This window comes from Mustela erminea, chromosome 7, assembly GCF_009829155.1.
Source record: "Mustela erminea isolate mMusErm1 chromosome 7, mMusErm1.Pri, whole genome shotgun sequence".
Lineage (NCBI taxonomy): Eukaryota > Metazoa > Chordata > Mammalia > Carnivora > Mustelidae > Mustela > Mustela erminea.
Window position 1 is genome coordinate 110,914,024 of NC_045620.1, and position 17,862 is coordinate 110,931,885.

The following is a 17,862-nucleotide window of genomic DNA, read 5'->3' on the forward strand; positions in this document are numbered from 1 at the left end:
TCTCTCTCCTCTCCTCTCCACTCCTCTACTCTCAATGGCCTTGCACCACTTATTGATGAAATCCTTATTTCCTTAGTGATTCGCAGTGTCTTCTCCCCTGTGTCTCAAAGACCCACCCCCTCTCTCCTCTCTGCTTTTTAATTGATTCCATGGGCAATTTGTCGATAACTATACTACTACAACACTGTCTTTATTAGAACATCTTTGTAATGAGTCTTGATCATCCCCTTCAGGAGTGCCTTGTTTATTCTTAGGTCTTTGCCCCTCCATATAAATTTGAGAATTATTGGTCAAGTTCTTCAACAATTCTATTTGGCTTTTAGTGGAATTGCATCCAATCTTTAGGTCAGTTTGGGAAGAAGTGACATATGTATGATATTTCCAAAAGATTATTTTATGGCCCTTGAGTAGCTGATGGTCTAGGGGGTAAGACAGATGTAGACACATCTTTGTACTACCATGTGGTAAACATTACATAAACATGAAATACCAGGGAGGAGTTGGGAAAATGTTACAAGAAGGTAACGTGTAAAGATTCTTAGTGAACAAAGATTCTGTATTCTGGCTTCAGATATGCAAAGTCTGTCTATTCCATTTTATCAGATTCCCTCAGGAGATAACCACCAAGGCTATCCTTATTGAAATCCAGGGTTTGGGCTAGAATTGCTGGGATGGTTGCACAGCTGGATCAGTTTTGCCCTGGGCCTACACCCAAACCAGTGTGCCACATCTATTCTTTCTCTGTGTCCTAACTTGGACATCAGTGCATAGTTTCCCTTCTTGTATTCTTTACCCCCTACCCCCTGCTTACTTTAGTATATCTGACTTGTCTTTCTCAGCTAGACCTGCTTAGGATCTACTCATAGTCTTTATGAAGCCAGTTTGTATCAGCTTTACAAGTTCAACTTTCAATAGCTTTGCCTCCAGTGTCTTATTCAATTATGGATTAAGTTTTCCTGGTGATACTTTAACAATCAATTAGTATAAACCGTGGAGTGCCTGTTACAGAGCTAGACACTTTGAGGAAATACAAAGTCAAGGGATTTGGAATCAGGTAGACTGAGGTTAAGTCTCTACCTTTTTAGCGGGGTGACATTGGGCTAACCACTTAACCTTTCTGATTCCATGGTTCTTCATATATAACATAGGGTGATAATTCTGGTTAATAGATAATACATATATAAGACATCTTGCACATTTAATCTTTTGATTAAAGGAGCAAAAATTTTTTATTTTCAAAAATTTGAATATTGAAGATAACTAGATACAAGAAAACAATTAGAATAGGAAGATAACTTCCTTCTGAGGTAATTTTTTCCTCAGCAAAGTATATAAAGTGCTGGGAGCTCAGACACTCACGGAGGACATTCTGAGAGAACAGCACATGCAAATGTAGTCTGCAGAGTCACATGGACACTCCCATTTTGGTCCAGAGAGGATGGAAAGTATCATGTAAAAATAGATAAGCTAGAACAAGGTAACACTTAGGATGAAAAGGCAAAGGAAAATCAAGGGTGGCGACATACATTGTTCCCTGAAGACAGGAAGGAGGAAGGACAGAAAATATGGGGTGCCTAGTGGCTCAGTCGTTGGGTGTCTGCCTTCAGCTCAGGTTGTGATCCCAGGGTCCTGGGATGGAGCCCCACATTGGGTTCCCTGCTCGGCAGGTGCCAGCTTCTCCCTCTCCCACTCCCCCTGCTTGTGCTCCCTCTCGCTGTGTCTCTCTGTCAAATAAATTAATAAAATCTTAAAAAAAAAAAAGAAAATACACACCAGGGAGTCCATTCCACACACTTGCTTTAAGGGGGCCACAGATATGATGCTAAGCTTTCCTGTGGCAGCCACCAATAGTCAGGAGGACAAGTATAGAGAACTATGGGGAATGACAAATACAGGAGAATGATGAGCCTGGAGAGGGGCTGGGGCACGGAGGCTCCTTGAACATGATGAGGTTTGAGTGAGGTTCTGAAGGATGTTAGAGCCATGGGTTCCACAGAGGTAGCCACCTAAGCCAATACGTGGAAGGAAAGTAGAGAGATTGTCCAGGGGCACAGGGCTCCCTTTCGATTGCGTCAAGGTAAGGCAGGCTGATGACTGAGGTCTTCAATAGGGTTTTTAGATTTCACACAAAAGGGAGTCGCAACTGTCCCTGAGGAGGAAATACCTTGATGAAAATGGTATTTGGAAGAAATGATTGTGGCACCACATAGTTGCCATCTTCCCCTTTGCAAATTACAATTCATCACAAGCATTTAGGAAAACGCCATCACACATGTCTTTCCTGATGTGGTTCACATCTGGCTCTGTCACTGGCAATATAGAATATTTAGAAAACCTGTGCAGCATTAGTCTAATAACCTTTGCTTTAACCTGTACTTTAAGCAAACCACAAACTTAGCAATGGCACATATTTTTCTTCAGTAATTTAGTCCAGGTTTCCCGTGTGACTTTGGAAATCCCTCATTCTAGCTGTATCTAGTAGTCTGGACAATGGCAGGAATGCTGAAAACAAGGAAGGTTGAAATTAATCTTAGAAATAAGAGTAAACTTAGTGACTTTTGCTTTCAGTTTGCTGTTCTTGCATATGTAAAGTTTTGAGAGTTTAAAATGGCTCTAGACTTAAAAGGCATTCTGCTTTAAATACAGTACAGTCAGCAGAGTTTTTTTAAAAAAATATTTTATTTGTTTATTTGAGAGAGAGAGATCATAAGTAGGCAGAGAGGCAGGCAGAGAGAGAGGGGGAAGCAGGCTCCCTGCTGAGCAGAGAGCCCGATGCGAGCCTCGATCCCAGGACCCTGAGATTATGACCTGAGCCGAAGGCAGAGGCTTAACCCACTGAGCCACCCAGGCGCCCCAGCAGGTTTTTTGTTTTTTTTTTTTAAAGAAAGTTATAATTTTGTAGCATGTGGACATCACTGATAAGTTCCAGTATTTAGATTTCAAATTTAGGCTTGAACTTTTGGCCGAACAGAGTTTCCCTTTGTTGTATTTTGAGGAGCTAATGAGCTCCTTCAGCCTGTAAAAAACAATAAAGCTAATAGCTCCTTGGTCATTCAATGACAGAAGCCTGCAGAATATAGGAACATCAAGTACCACAGGGCTGAGCGTTTGGCAGCAGGGAGGTATTTGAGGGAACATGCACTCTGTCAGCCCCAGGGACACCCCTTTTTATAAGACTGTGGGTGACCTCTTCTTGACTCTAGTTGGTTCTAATCCATGTGCAAGCCATCCTCCAGCACAGTTGTTAGCAGGCTACATGGGGAAAGCATGTCCCCACTAACCTCTTGATGGAGAAGAGGAAAAAGAGAGGCAAGGCTTATTGCTTTGACAATCATGCAGTAACCTCATATAATCCAAGTGGCTGTTTTCTTCAGAGGCCTTCCCCAATGGGCTCTGGGAAGAAAGATGGATTTGTTGAAAGTGGCTAGGAAGATAAACCACAGAGCCATCTGCCTTGGTTTGCCCCTAACTCTCAGCTGGGGAGAGAATTTCATTCATAAGTGACAGAACCCCTGGGAGAGAGTCCTGGTGAGTAGATCAGATTTTGACTTCTTATATGCCTACATGGACTGTCCAGATTGGATGGTTCATTGTGATCTTGGGTGATTTCTTTTCTTTGTAGGGAAGTGAAAGTACAGCTCAGAAGAACAATAAGAAGTGTTAAGAACTTTGTGGCAAGTTGGTTTTCCTTTTCCTTTTGCATTTCCTTTTCTTTTTCTTTTTTAAGGTAAGTTCTATGCCCAATGCAGGACTTGAACTAATGACCCTGAGATCAGGAATCACATGCTCTGCCGACTGAGCCAGCCAGGCACACTCCAAGTCAGCTTTTCTTAATGAAATCCAATTATTCTTTTATTTGACAAGTTCTTACACAGAGCCATCTATGTGCTAGCTGCTGGAGATATGAGGGGATACTGACAAGATAAATCACGGCCCATGAACCACTGATGTGGCATACGGCAGAGTAACAGTTCTCAAAATGGGTACCAAATGATGATACCAAGTCCATGAAATGCTCTTGCCTCCACAAAACAAATGAATACAGCAAGGGGTGTAGGTGGTGATGCAGGTAGTGGATTTTTTTCTCAAACAAATTTGGGAAACAGTCTATGCTTTGTTTTGGAGACACACATTGTACCATAGAATAATAAAGGCTTTGATATGTTCTGCTATAAATAACTGTGCTATTCATTATTCAATCCAGTATTTCTCAAAAGCATTTAACCCCAGAAACCCACCTACTAATATCTTGGGGACTAGTTTTCTATAAAATAACCTTTGGAAAACACTGTGGTGGAGAAAACTTAGTGGAAATTAACAAGTGTCCAAAACTATCAGGATCACAAATTTGGCTGTGATTAATGGTGGTCAAGTGTTGCTGCCACTGAGTGGCAACCACTGGTATCTGTCCTCTGAGCAACCAAAACTACTTCTGTGCAGGGGACTTTCTCTCTTACTGTGTACTTCTCCTAAGGGAAAGGACCTTGTCCCAGCCACACTGCTCCATTTCATATGCTTTTACAATCCTGGTTCCAAATTCACCTTCACCTGGGAGCACTCTCTGAGGTGAATCTATTTGATTCTCCAAATAGAATCAGAGGAAAATGACTTTTCTTATTTTATTTTCTTAGTTACAATAGCAAAGCATGCTCATCATGAAATACCATGAAATAATATGAACCAGTAAAAGGGAGCAAAAGCCCATCCCTAAATAACTACCATTAATAATTTAGTGATTATCCTCTCAGCATTCTCTACTCCCTACCCCATACAGAAGTACTTGTCAAAAATGGGTCATTTGGCGTTTTTCACTTTGATTGTATTGTGGTGGGGATGTCTTGTTTTCATTGTCCTTGTAGTGCCTCACACAGAGAGTGACCCTCTGTAAGTGGTCAATAAATATTGGAAAAACAAATGACCAAATCTAAGGTCTCTTCTGGCTTTAAATCTATTTCATCATTGTCATTCTTTTATTCTGCAAATGTTCCATGTGGTCTCAATTTACCCTGTATTGTATGTGGGTTTTTTTTTTTTTTAAATTTTAGATAATAGCTTTATCTTTTAGAATAGTTTTAGATTTAAAAAAAAATTGAGTAAATAGTATAGAGAGGCCTCATATATATGATTCCTCCCCACTAACCTAGTTTCCCTATTAACATCTTGCATTTGTGTGGAACATTTGGTAGTCATGTTTCCCCCCTTATATTCTAATCATCCTAATTGGTGTGCAGTGATATCTCACTGTTGTTTTAATTTGCAACTCCTTAGTGATATATAATGTCATCTTTTTATATGCTTACTTAAGGTTTGTATATCTTATATAGTGAAGTGTCTGTTCAGATCTTTTGCCTATTTTTTTAACGGGGTTGTTATTGCTGAGTTCTGAGAGTTCTTTGTAGATCCAGTGACAATTTCACTGGATCCAGAATTCTAGGTTGATGTTTTTTCCTTCAACACTAAATATTTCACTCTACTCTTTCTTGCTCACATGGTTTCTGAAGAGAAGTCCAGTGTAATTCTTACCTTTTTTCCTCTACAGGTCAAGTGTTCTTTTCTTTCAAAAATTTCCCTTGGTCTTTGATTTACTGTGGTTTGATATGTGTGGGTATAGATTTTCGTATATTTTTCCTCCTTGGTATTCTCTGGGCTTTCTGGCTCTGTGAGTGGTGCCTGTCACTAATTTTGAGAATTTCTCAGCCATTATTACTTCAAATATATCTTCTGTTCCTTTCTTTGTTCTCTTTCTAGTATTCCACATTTCCCAAGCACTCTGCGAAATGTGGTTTAAATAGTGTTCTATTAATTCTCACAGCCCTTTAAGCAAGATATTGATAGTTTTTACAAGTGAGGAAACACACTCAGAGTGATGAAAGAGTCTTTGTAACATTACAGAGCTGGTGTGCGGTGGGAGGAGTTTGGACGAAGACTCCTTGAGTGCCAGAAATTCTTTCTCTTAACTGCTATTGAGCGCTGCCTTTAGTAACCAGCTGTGACTGAGAGGAGTGACCATTACTCTAGGCAAATCTGTGAAATCAACATTTAGATGGTCAGAACAGATCCAGATGGCCACTGTTACTCTGTTCTTCGCCTGACTTGGCCACCTTGCAGATGCCTTTTAGATCAGTGCAGATCACTCCCACGATGGGCTAAACAACAGCTCTCAAGGACACTTCCTATTAAAGGTATGTGTTGCGGGGTAGGGGTTATGTGGGGGAAGGGAGAGCTGCCTCACAGGGTGAGAACTGCACCACTCCAAGGGGCTCCAAGCACACAGATGACAATGTGAATCACACCCTGCAGGACTGGGCAGAGTGGCAGCCTGGTGAAATTTAGATGACCTGGTATGCTAGGATTTACTGAAAAATTAAGTTATTGGCTAGGTTTTGGAGCTCATCTGTTTTTCAGAGAATTTTGTAGAAAAAGCCTTGTTGCAACAGTTTGGCCCAATTTAAGGCATAGGAATGGAGTAAGGGGAATACGGGGTGGGGGGATACTGGGAGAGATAGATCTTTGTCATAATTTTAGTAAAAATATTTCAAGGTTTCAAATAAGAAGTACACTTGGCAGACACAGAAAACAATGGACGCCTGCAGAGTTCTGTGTATCTGCACACCTTTCACTATTAGGTTGCCTGCCATTATCCTGGCTAGTGTCTAGGATGGCATTTTGGACAAAGGAAACAGTAAATGTAAAGACCCATTGGAGCACATGAAAAGATACCCAACACTTCAAGCCATCGGGGAAACGCAAGTCAAAATCACAATGAGATACCACTTTACCTCATCTTTATAGGGTGGCTATAGTCAGGGAGACAAATACTAACAGGTGTTAGCAAGGATGTGGAGAGATTGGACCCCATCACACACTGCTGGTGGGAATGGGACATGGTGTAGCTGTCTTGGAAGACAGTCTGGCAGCTCCTCAAAAAGTTAAACATAGAGTTACCATGTGACCCTGCAGTTCTACTCCTAGGTGTATAGCCAAGAGAAATGAAAAAACACGTCCACAAAAACAAGACCTTGTTCGTGTTTTTAATTTTTAATGTTCACAGCAGCGTTATTCAGAATAGCTCAAACACGAAAATAATTCAAATGTCCTTCAGTGAAACAAACTGCGTACATCCATATGGCAGATTATTCTGCAATAAAAAAGACATGAAATATTGATGAACCTTGAAAACAAGCCACATCATAACAGCCAGTCGCCATGGATCACATATTGTCTAATTCCATTTATATGAATGTCCAGAATTGGCAAATTTATGTAGACAGAAAGTAGATTGGTTGCTTAAGGCAGCATGTGTTGGGGAAAGATGGGGAGTGACCACCACTGAGTATGGGGTTTCTTTCTGGAGTGAGGAAAATGTTCTAATAATGACTGTGGTCACGGTTATAGTATATACTGAAGCCATTGAGTTGCATACTTTCAATGGGGAAGTTCTATGTGGATTTTATCTCAATTAAGTTATTTCATACAACAACCATTATGAGTAGTGACCCCCACACGTCCATTCTGATGACAGCCCCATTGGGCAGGTGGAATAAGGAAGTCACATTTACTAGATGAGAAAGCCAGCCACAGAAGAGCATGGAGCCTTCCCCAGCTCTTGAAACTTTGACGATCAGTGAGGCATCTCAGTCTTCTGACAACTAGTTCCAGACACAGTTGACAAATGTGCAGTTGTTAAGCTGTGATCTACAAATCCTCTTCAGAGAATGCCCGTGGGTCGGGGCAGTGGGGTTGGGGTGGGTTGAAGTAGGGTTGTGGGTCAGGGAGCTTTGGTCTCCTACTTGGTTTAAATCAAAGCACCTCTGGGTTTAAATGGACATATTGGGTTCGTATATATGCTTTCTCTGGAAAAAGAAGAGGGTTTTTCTGCCAAAATTTATTGTCCCTGTATAAGCCATGGTTCTCAGATTGCAGACAGTGAACAGAACGCTTCCCTCAACCTCAGCGCCCGAAGCCCTGAGGGATTTTTAGAAAAATGTCCACATTTCAAACAAAAAGTGATAACTCAAGCTGCCAAGATCTTGTTCCTTTGGTGTTGATTCTTTGCTCAGGAATGCTCCCACAAGGTATCTGTTTACAGCACTAATTGCCAATGAACAAGTGAGAAATAGTGCCCTTGGCCAAAGTATATTCTGTTGCTAGAAAACAATACAGCTGATGTTTATGAAATTATCAGAACACAGTGACTTATTAATAATATTGTACAAGATGTCCTTGTCCCCAAAAATACTCCTAGCCTCATCCAAGACTGTCTTTAGAAGCAAACGTTTCCCAACAAAATCAAGGTTTGTTCTCAATTTTTCTTAACGAGGAATGACATAAGTTTACGAGACAAAGGAGGTCCATTTTTTGTTCCCTGTGTTTAATCTGTGCAGACAGAAGGCTGTAAATATTATAAGTGGTTGTTGCTGGCTGGCCTTGGAGGGGCCCTGTTCGTTAAGGACCATGGTTCGCTGGTTTCTTGTGTAGCCTCCAAGGGCTAGGAGGGAGCTTGCCCATCATCCCTCTGAGGCCTGGTGAACAAAAGCTGGGGCCCAGGAGCCTGTGTTGAAGGATGATGTGACCTTTGACCCCCACTAGCAGGGCCTGGAGGGAAAGAGGCAAAGTCAGGCTCCAGTAACGTTTAATGACAGATCTTGTTAGGGTTAAAAAAACAGCTCTGGCGTCCAGCTGGGATTTCATCGGGGGAGTGCTCAGAGGGCCTTCAGCCACTGACAGCCCCCGGGCCCCTTGTACAGTTGGACCAGGTGCCAGCTAAGCGGTCTTTTTGATCTTGCTCTTGGCAAGGACCCCCATCTCATCAGTCTGATTCATAGGGAGATTCATTTTTTTTCTTTCCCAATTGCCTCCAGAGCGTCTCAGCCCTCTGGATGCTACTGTGGTGTCCAGACAGTGGCAAGGCACTGCTCCTGGTTTTTCTTTTATAAAAATAATCACTCAGCAAGTGACACAGGATGAGTGTCCTTATAAAAGAGATCTGAGAGAGTGCTCCAGTCCCTTCCACCACCTGAAGTTACAGGGAGACAGCAGCTATCTGGAGAACCCAGCAAGTGGGCCCTCGCCAGAACCCAACCACGCTGACACTTTGGGCTCTAGAACTGGGGTGGGGAATACATCTCTGTCATCTATCAGCCAACCTGTGTCTGGTGTTTTTGTTCTGGCAGCCTGAGCAAAGAAAACACTGTAGGAGCTTTTAGTGAGCTGTGATGAGTGTTTAACTCCTTTTTTTTTTCATGCTTGCTTTTTTATATATTTTACAATTACTATTATTTAAAAAATTAACATACAATATATTATTTCTTTCAGGGGTACAGGTCTCTGATTTATCAGTCTTACACAGCACCTAGTGCTCACTACAACACATACCCTCCCCAGTGTCCACCACCCAGCCTCTGCCCTCCCTTCTAGCAACCCTCAGTTTGTTTCCAAAAATTAAGAGTCTCTTATGGTTTGTCTCCCTCTCTGGTTTTGTCTTGTTTCATTTTTTTTCTCTCTTCGCCTATAATCATCTGCCTTGCTTCTTAAACTCTGCATATCAGTGAGATCATATGATAATTGTATTTCTCTGATTGACTTATTTCGCTTAGCATAATACCTTCTAGTCCCATCCACATCATTGCAAATGTCAAGATTTCATTTTTTGATGGCTGCGTAGTATTCCATTGTATATCTATACCACATCTTTATCCATTCATCTATTGATGGACATCTGGATTCTTTCCATAGTTTGGCTATTGTGGACATTGCTGTTATAAACATTGGGGTGCATGTGCCCCTTCCTATCACTCACTACATTTGTATCTTTGAGGTAAATACCCAGTAGTGCAATTGCTAGATCATAGGGTAGCTCTATTTTCACCTTTTTGAGGAACCTCCACACTGTTTCCCAGAGTGGCTGCACCAGCTTGCATTCCCAGTGTTTAACTTCTAAGTCAAATGGAGTCAGATGAAGATCATGGCTGTAGCTCTCCACTAAAATATTCAGGCAAACTTCAGACTAAGAAAATTGTGCCATAAATGGAAGGCCTTTGTTAGCTTATCTGAATGATTCTACCAGGCATTCTATATGTCTTTGGCACATCTGAATAGACACCAATGATCTGTTTTAGTATGGAAAAAAAAAAAAAAAAAGGACATGATGTGCCCTTGGCATCCCTGCATTTAGTACTACTGTGCTTACTATTCTTTGCAGCAGTTGGGTGTTTTACTGAGGTGTGGAGTTGAGCAGCCCAGGACCTGGCATCTGCTGTTCCCTGAGGCAGTACCGGGGCTCCTGATTTGTCCCCGGGCACAGTGACTTGGGACACGAGGGTCCCACTGTGGAAAGGAACATCAAGGGAGGGGTAAAACTCCAGCACAAGTTGATAATGCAGTGGGGAGGACCTAGGTTGTAGCCAGGGGATGCATGACTCCCCGGGAAGGGTGATGTGGGAGAAAGCCTGCATGATCAGGTCTGTTTTCTGGTATCTGGGGATTTCTGAAGATTCAGACCTACTTTCTTAACTATCAAGAGTCTCCTTTAAAAAAAAACTGTGACACATGAAAAAACACCTTTTATTTTGAGACAATTAGAGGTTCACATACAGTTGTAAGAAATAATTACTGAGAGATCCTGTGCACCCCTTACTTAATTTCTCCCAAAGGTAACATCTCGAACACTATAAGGCAGCCCTACAACCAGGATAATGACATCAATACAGCCAAGATCGAGAACATTCCATCACCACAAGGATCTCTCCTGTTGCTCTTTTAGGACCATGCCCTCTTCTCTTTCATTCTCATTCCCTTTTTAATCCCTGGCAACCACTCATTCGTTCTCCAGGTCTGTAATTTTGTTGTTTTGTTGTTTTATAAACAGAATCATATAGTATGTGATCTTTTGGGATTGGCTCTTCTCATTCAGCATAATTCTTTGGAGATTCATCCAGCTTATTGTGTGTACCAATAGTTTGTTTCTTTTTTTTTTTTTTTAAAGATTTTATTTATTTATTTGACAGAGAGAGATCACACGTAGACAGAGAGGCAGGCAGAGAGAGAGAGAGAAGCAGGCTCCCTGCTGAGCAGAGAGCCCGATGTGGGACTCGATCCCAGGACCCTGAGATCATGACCTGAGCCGAAGGCAGCGGCTTAACCCACTGAGCCACCCAGGCGCCCCAAGTTTGTTTCTTTTTATTGTTGAGTAATATTCCTAAGTATGGGTTTACCACAGCTTTTTTTTTTTTTTTTTAAACCAGTTATCCTTTGAAAGACATGTGTTTTCCTCAGTTTTGGCATTATGAATGAAGCTGCTATAAACATTTGTATATGGGCTTTTGTATAAATGTCCTTCATTTCTCTGGACTAAATTCCCCCGGGTACAATGACTAAATTTTGTGAAAGTTCAGTTTTAAAAGAAAAGGGTTTAGTTTTATAAGAAAATGAAATGCTTATTCAGAAACTATTTATTCAGAAACTGTCAAGTTGTTTATAGCGTGGCCGTGCCATTTTACCTTCCCACCAGTAATGGGTGAATGGGTCAGTTTCTCCACATCTTGTCAATATTTGGCATCATTGCTGGTTTTTTTTTTTAATTTTAGCCATTCTCAGACATGTTTAGTGACATCTTACAGGGAGTTTACTTTCAATTTGCCTCTATAATGTTGGAAGTGAGTTCTTGTTTACAGAATATAGTTGGGTCGTGTTTTAAAATCTACTCTGCTAATTTCTGCCTTTTAATTGGTGTAGTTAGACCATATACATTTCATGTAATTATTGATTTATTAGGGTTTAAGTCTGCCATTTTATTTTTTGCTTTCTGTTTGTTCCATTTCTCATTTCTCTGTTTTTCATTTTTCTGTCCTCTTGTGGGTTACTTAACATTTTAAAGAATTGTTTTGTGATTTGTCTATAGTGTTTGAAAGTGTATCTCTTGTATAACTTTTAATGGCTCTTCTGGGTACATATGCTGCTTTCAAATCTTTGTCAGATAATTTTAGTCAATTTCTCATCCTAGTGACAGCCTTGATTGTCTTATTTCATTGAGTTAGAGATATTCCTGGTACTTGGTAGGATGAGCGATTTTTTTCATTAAAACCTGGACATTTTCAATTATGAGACACTGGATTTTATTTAAGTGATCTGTTTTAGCTGGCTTTCTCTGACATCACTCTGGCAGAGGAAGGTAGGAGAGAGCACTACCTTGTTACTTCCAATGGAGGTAGAAGTCCAGAGTCCCCACTTAGCCTTCATTGGCACTTGGCAGGATGTCTCCTCATAGCTGCTGGACAGGGGAGGGAGATCCAGCTCTCCAGATCGTCTTTAGTGACACTAGGTAAGGGTGGCCTCATTACACCTGGGTGATAATTAGAGTCCTGATTCTCCACCTGACTCTGACACCTCCCTCTAGGGAAGAGAGAGGGGTCATGTTATCACCAGGTGGGAGTGGAAAGCCTCCCCACAAGGGGGGAAGAAATGTTTGCTATAGGCCAGCAAGAACAAAAGTACCACTTTCCTAAAGTACTGGTCTTCTCTAACACCCCTAGCAGGAGTTCTGGGAGCCTGGATATAACCTGGCAAGAGTGGAAGACTTGGCTCTCACTTAGCCTTTGCATATGTGAATGAGGGTGGGCCCACAGCTTTTTCTGTGTTGTTTGGCCAGAGTAAAACAATATTAATCTAAATTGTCTAAACTTTTTTTGTCTTTCTAGGCCACCTTTTCCCTAGTCCATTGGCTTGAGAGAGCAGTCTTTTATTGTGTTTGTTTTGTTTTGTGTTGTGTTGTTTTCAGCACCTGTTGGTGTTTCTGGGCTGCCAGCTTCTTTGGATCCAGGAAGAAGCCAGGAGAACTCGTGGAACCCACCACCATGTTGTTTCATGGATCTTAACATCCCTAGTTGGCAGCCTTCTTCTCCCTACCTTTCAGAGTTTTCTTATGTTTGCTTTATGTATAATGTGCAGGGTTTTTAGTTGTTCTTAGTGGGAAGAATGGAAAAGTACATCTATTATATCTTCCTGGAAGCAGAAGTCTTAACACATTTTTGAGAAAAGAAAAAGATCCATTCATAATCTTGTCTTAACATAAATTTTCACTTTTACATATTCCTTTCCATTTCTTGCCAACATTCATATAATTTTTTACAGGTTAGTAATCAGTGTATGTACATTTTTATGTTTTTTTAAACTTAATATATTTTTAAAACATGGAAAACATTTCTGTGTGTGTTTGTAGACTTCATAATTACCATTTGAAAAGTCACTAACACTTATTCTGTTAACCTCCTATTTTACAAAACTTTGTTCCATTGGTTGTTTGTTACTCCCACTTTTTTTTTTCCATTAGCAATAACACTGCAAAATTATCTTCCCATATATAGCTTTTTGTTTTGCCTCTCTTGAACTTCTTCCTTAAAATAAATTCTTAGGAAGGAGTTTTTCAGGTCAAAGGATCTTTTTTTTTTTTTAATATTTTTATTTATTTATTTGATAGAGAGAGATCACAAGTAGGCAGAGAGGCAGGCAGAGAGAGAGGGAGAAGCAGGCTCCCCGCTGAGTGGAGAGCCCGATGTGGGGCTCGATCCCAGGACCCTGAGATCATGACCTGAGCTGAAGGCAGAGGCCCAAACCACTGAGCCACCCAGGCGCCCAGGTCAAAGGATCTTTTAAATCAAGTTTTATGATTTATGGCCCTGGTACTCTCTGGAAAAAATATAGGAATTCATGCTCAAAGTTCAGAGTAGCAATTACTTCATAACATCATCTCTTCTGGTTTCTACTTGAGTTCTCTATGGTCCAGTCTTATTCTTATTTGAAACCCCAAAGGATTTAACTTGTCCAAAATCATGGGGATAACCTTCCTACCCTAACTCTTACAACAGCAAGATTTCTAAAAGCACAAATGAACCTTTCAGGAAAGGCAAATTTCTATTATCCAGTCTGGTTTTTTCTTCTTCTTCTTCTTCTTTGGATCCATCTGCCAGCATATAAGATGAAGATCATTCGAGGTTTTATTTATTTATTTTTTTTGTTACTATCAGCATTGACACAGAAGCCTCCTGAATGATGTAGGAATTTCAGTGAATCTAAGAAATTTTAAAGAATTCAATGCCATTAAAAAAGACATTAAAAAAAGATTTTATTTATTTATTTGACAGAGAGAGAGCACAAGCAGGGGGAGTGGTAGGCTGAGGGAGAAGCAGGCTCCCAGCTGAGCAGGGAACCCAATGTGGGACTCAATCATGGGATTGTGACCTGAGCTGAAGGCTGACCCTAACAGCTTGAGCCACCCAGGCACCGGAAAAAGACATTTTTGAAAGATATCTTTGATTGCTCACAGAGAACAGAGAAGCACCGAAGAAATTCAGTGAATCTCATTCAAAGATGTGTTTTTGAAAGAACTGATGTAAGTGGCTGAGGGGCCCTTGGAAATAACAGGAAATTTAGGACAGGAACAGTACTTAGTTACATCAGTACTTACATCAGTACATCAATATGTTAATACTTAGTTACAGCAAAACTTAGTTTCACTTCATGGACTGCCAATCAATGGCACAACTGGAAAAGAAGCTTCAGAGAGAACAGTTAAGTTGGCTCCTATGTACAATTGTTTAGGACTTCTCCTTCTCCTCTCTCCTTCCTGGGATGGGTGTTTAATGGGGAGGCTTTTTAATCTGAGAAACAGGAACTATATTCCCTGCATTATTTCTAGGAGATAAGTATGCTGAATTCAAACTTCTCAACCAACTGAGAAAACCGCTGTTTCTTCCTGGGCCACATGCCTGAAGGTCCCTGTCTAATGGGGACCCTGGCCAACCTGTAGCCTCATTCTCTTGTCTGGAGTACAAGTAAGTACTTGGTAAATGAAGAGACTAATCAGACTCTTTATGTCATGTTAGGAAGCTGAAGAGCCACCTATAGTGTTAGGGACATTGGGTGTTCATCACAGATGCACTCTTTGTATTTACTTTCTTACCATATTTCTGCCCCCTTCTCCCATTGCTTTCCAAAAATGGCTTCATTTCAGGTCTTAAAATGACAGGTCTTACTAAGACTTAAAGCCTTTCCCACACTTCTTGGGACTCTGTATAAGTAGATGCTAGCATTGCTCAGATGAACTAACCTGATGTGGTGGTATTCATTTGTAACTCCATTTGGCAGAAGAGGAAATGGAAGATTTGAACCCAGAAATTCTGGCTCCAAAGTCCATGCTCCACACCACTGTGCTATATTTGCTATTGCTCTGAGCTGCTCCTCTCCTTGAAGCACTGTTCTGCTTTGGTTTATGTGTGCATGCATTTCTTGACCCTTTCCTACCTCTTTGTTTTTCTCTATTTTTCTTCTTCCAACACTTATTGGTAAACATTTCCCAAGATTGTTCTTTAGCTTCTTCCCTTCTTTTCCTTTGTCATTATCTATGACTGTTGTAATGAATGACACATGTATATTTATCTCCACTCATGTCCACATCTCCTGTTTGTGGAACATCTGTATTTCTACAGAAATCATCATTTCTGATTCTAACTACATCACCTAACCCTCAAACTTGCTTTTTCAGGGATACATTTTTAATTAGTGTATAACAGGAATGCAGAAAAGTACACCAAATAATAAGCATAGAGTTCAAGGAATTTTTACAAAGGGGACACATTTGTAACCAGCATCAAGACCAAGGAACAGAACATTACTGGTGCCCCAGGTACACCCTTCCTGCTTTTTTCTAAGTCCTTATCCCCTGCACCCCCAAAATATCCACAATTCTGATTTTTAGCACAATAGATTAGTTTTTCCTGTTTTTGAACTTCATATAAATGGAATCATATTTATTTGTTTTGCAACTATCTTTTTCCACGCAACATCATATTTATAATATCATTCCAAGTTCTTGCAGGAAGAGGTACTTTATTTATTCTCATTGCTGTATAATATTCTATCATGTGAATATATCACAGTTTTTTTTTAAATTTATTTTCAGCATAACAGTATTCATTGTTTTTGCACCACATCCAGTGCTCCATACAATACGTGCCCTCCCTAATACCCACCACCTGGTTCCCCCAACCTCCCACCCCCACCCCTTCAGAACCCTCAGGTTGTTTTTCAGAGTCCATAGTCTCTCATGGTTTACCTCCCCTTCCAATTTCCCTCAACTCCCTTCTCCTCTCCATCTCCCCATGTCTTCTATGTTATTTGTTATGTTCCACAAATAAGTGAAACCATATGATAACTGACTCTGCTTGACTTATTTCACTCAGCTTAATCTCTTCCAGTCCCGTCCATGTTGCTACAAAAGTTGGGTATTCATCCTTTCTGATGGAGACATAATATTCCATAGTGTGTATGGACCACATCTTCCTTATCCATTCATCCGTTGAAGGGCATCTTGGTTCTTTCCACAGTTTGGCGACCATGGCCATGGCTGCTATAAACATTGGGGTACAGATAGCCCTTCTTTTCACTACATCTGTATCTTTGGGGTAAATACCCAGTAGTGCAATTGCAGGGTCATAGGGAAGCTCTATTTTTAATTTCTTTTTTCTTTTTTTTTTTTTTTAAAGATTTATTTTTATTTTTATTTATTTGACAGAACACAAGTAGGCAGAGAGGCAGGCAGAGAGAGAGGAGAAAGCAGGCTCCCTGCTGAGCAGAGAGCCCGATGCGGGACTCGATCCCAGGACCCTGAGATCATGACCTGAGCTGAAGGCAGCGGCTTAACCTACTGAGCCACCCAGGCGCCCTATTTTTAATTTCTTGAGGAATGTCCACACTGTTCTCCAAAGTGGCTGCACCAACTTGCATTCCCACCAACAGTGTTAAGAGGGTTCCCCTTTCTCCACATCCTCTCCAACACATGTTGTTTCCTGTCTTGCTAATTTTGGCCATTCTAACTGGTGTAAGGTGGTATCTCAATGTGATTTTAATTTGAATCTCCCTGATGGCTAGTGATGATGAACATTTTTTCATGTGTCTGATAGCCATTTGTGTGTCTTCATTGGAGAAGTGTTTGTTCATATCTTCTGCCCATTTTTTAAAAAAGTTTTATTTATTTTTTTGATAGACAGAGATTCCAAGTAGGCAGAGAGGCAGGCAGAGAGAGAGGAGGAAGCAGGTTCCCTGCTGAGCAGAGAGCCTGATGCGGGGCTTGATCCCAGGACCCTGAGACCATGACCTGAGCCGAAGGCAGAGGCTTCAACCTACTGAGCCACCCAGGTACCCCTCTTCTGCCCATTTTTTGATATGATTATCTGTTTTGTGTGTGTTGAGTTTGAGGAGTTCTTTATAGATCCTGGATATCAACCTTTTGTCTGTACTGTCATTTGCAAATATCTTCTCCCATTCCGTGGGTTGCCTCTTTGTTTTGTTGACTGTTTCCTTTGCTGTGCAGAAGATTTTGATCTTGATCACAATTCTTAAAATCCATTCTATTGTTGATGGACATTTAGGTGGTTTCCAGTTTCAGGCTGTTATTAATAATGTACTCTGAACATTCTTTTAAGGGTTTGGGTGGTTTTGTTTGTTTGTTTTTTGGTGTACATATGTGTTTCCCTTGTTCATGCCTAGGTGTAGAATTGCTAGCCTTGTTATGTGCCCGTGTTCACCAAACGGTTTCCTAAAGTGTCTATGCCAACTTATAATTCCACCAGCAATGTATGGAAATTCCATTTGGTCTATTATTTTTTGCCAATATGTGGTATTTTCTATTTCTTTTTCATTATTTTGATGAGTGTGTAGTGTCATCTCATTAGGTTTATTTATTTTTAAAGATTTTATTTATTTGAGAGAGAGCAGAGTGAGAGATAGAGAGCATGAGCAGGGTAGGGGGATGCAGAGGGAGAAGGGGAACCAGGCTCCCTGCTGGCTGAGGGAGCTCCATCCCAGGAC

The 17,862-nt window shown here is 40.8% G+C and overlaps 1 long non-coding RNA gene across 3 annotated transcripts in view; it reads left to right on the plus strand.

Annotated features, from left to right (window-relative positions):
- Nucleotides 1-5,971: 5,971 nt before the first annotated feature.
- LOC116596002 overlaps nt 5,972-17,862 on the plus strand; it is a 42,113-nt gene continuing 30,222 nt past the window's right edge. For all 3 annotated transcript variants that reach the window (XR_004287960.1, XR_004287962.1, XR_004287961.1), the window contains exon 1: nt 5,972-6,182. This is a non-coding gene — a long non-coding RNA (uncharacterized LOC116596002). The remainder of the gene's footprint in view (nt 6,183-17,862) is intronic.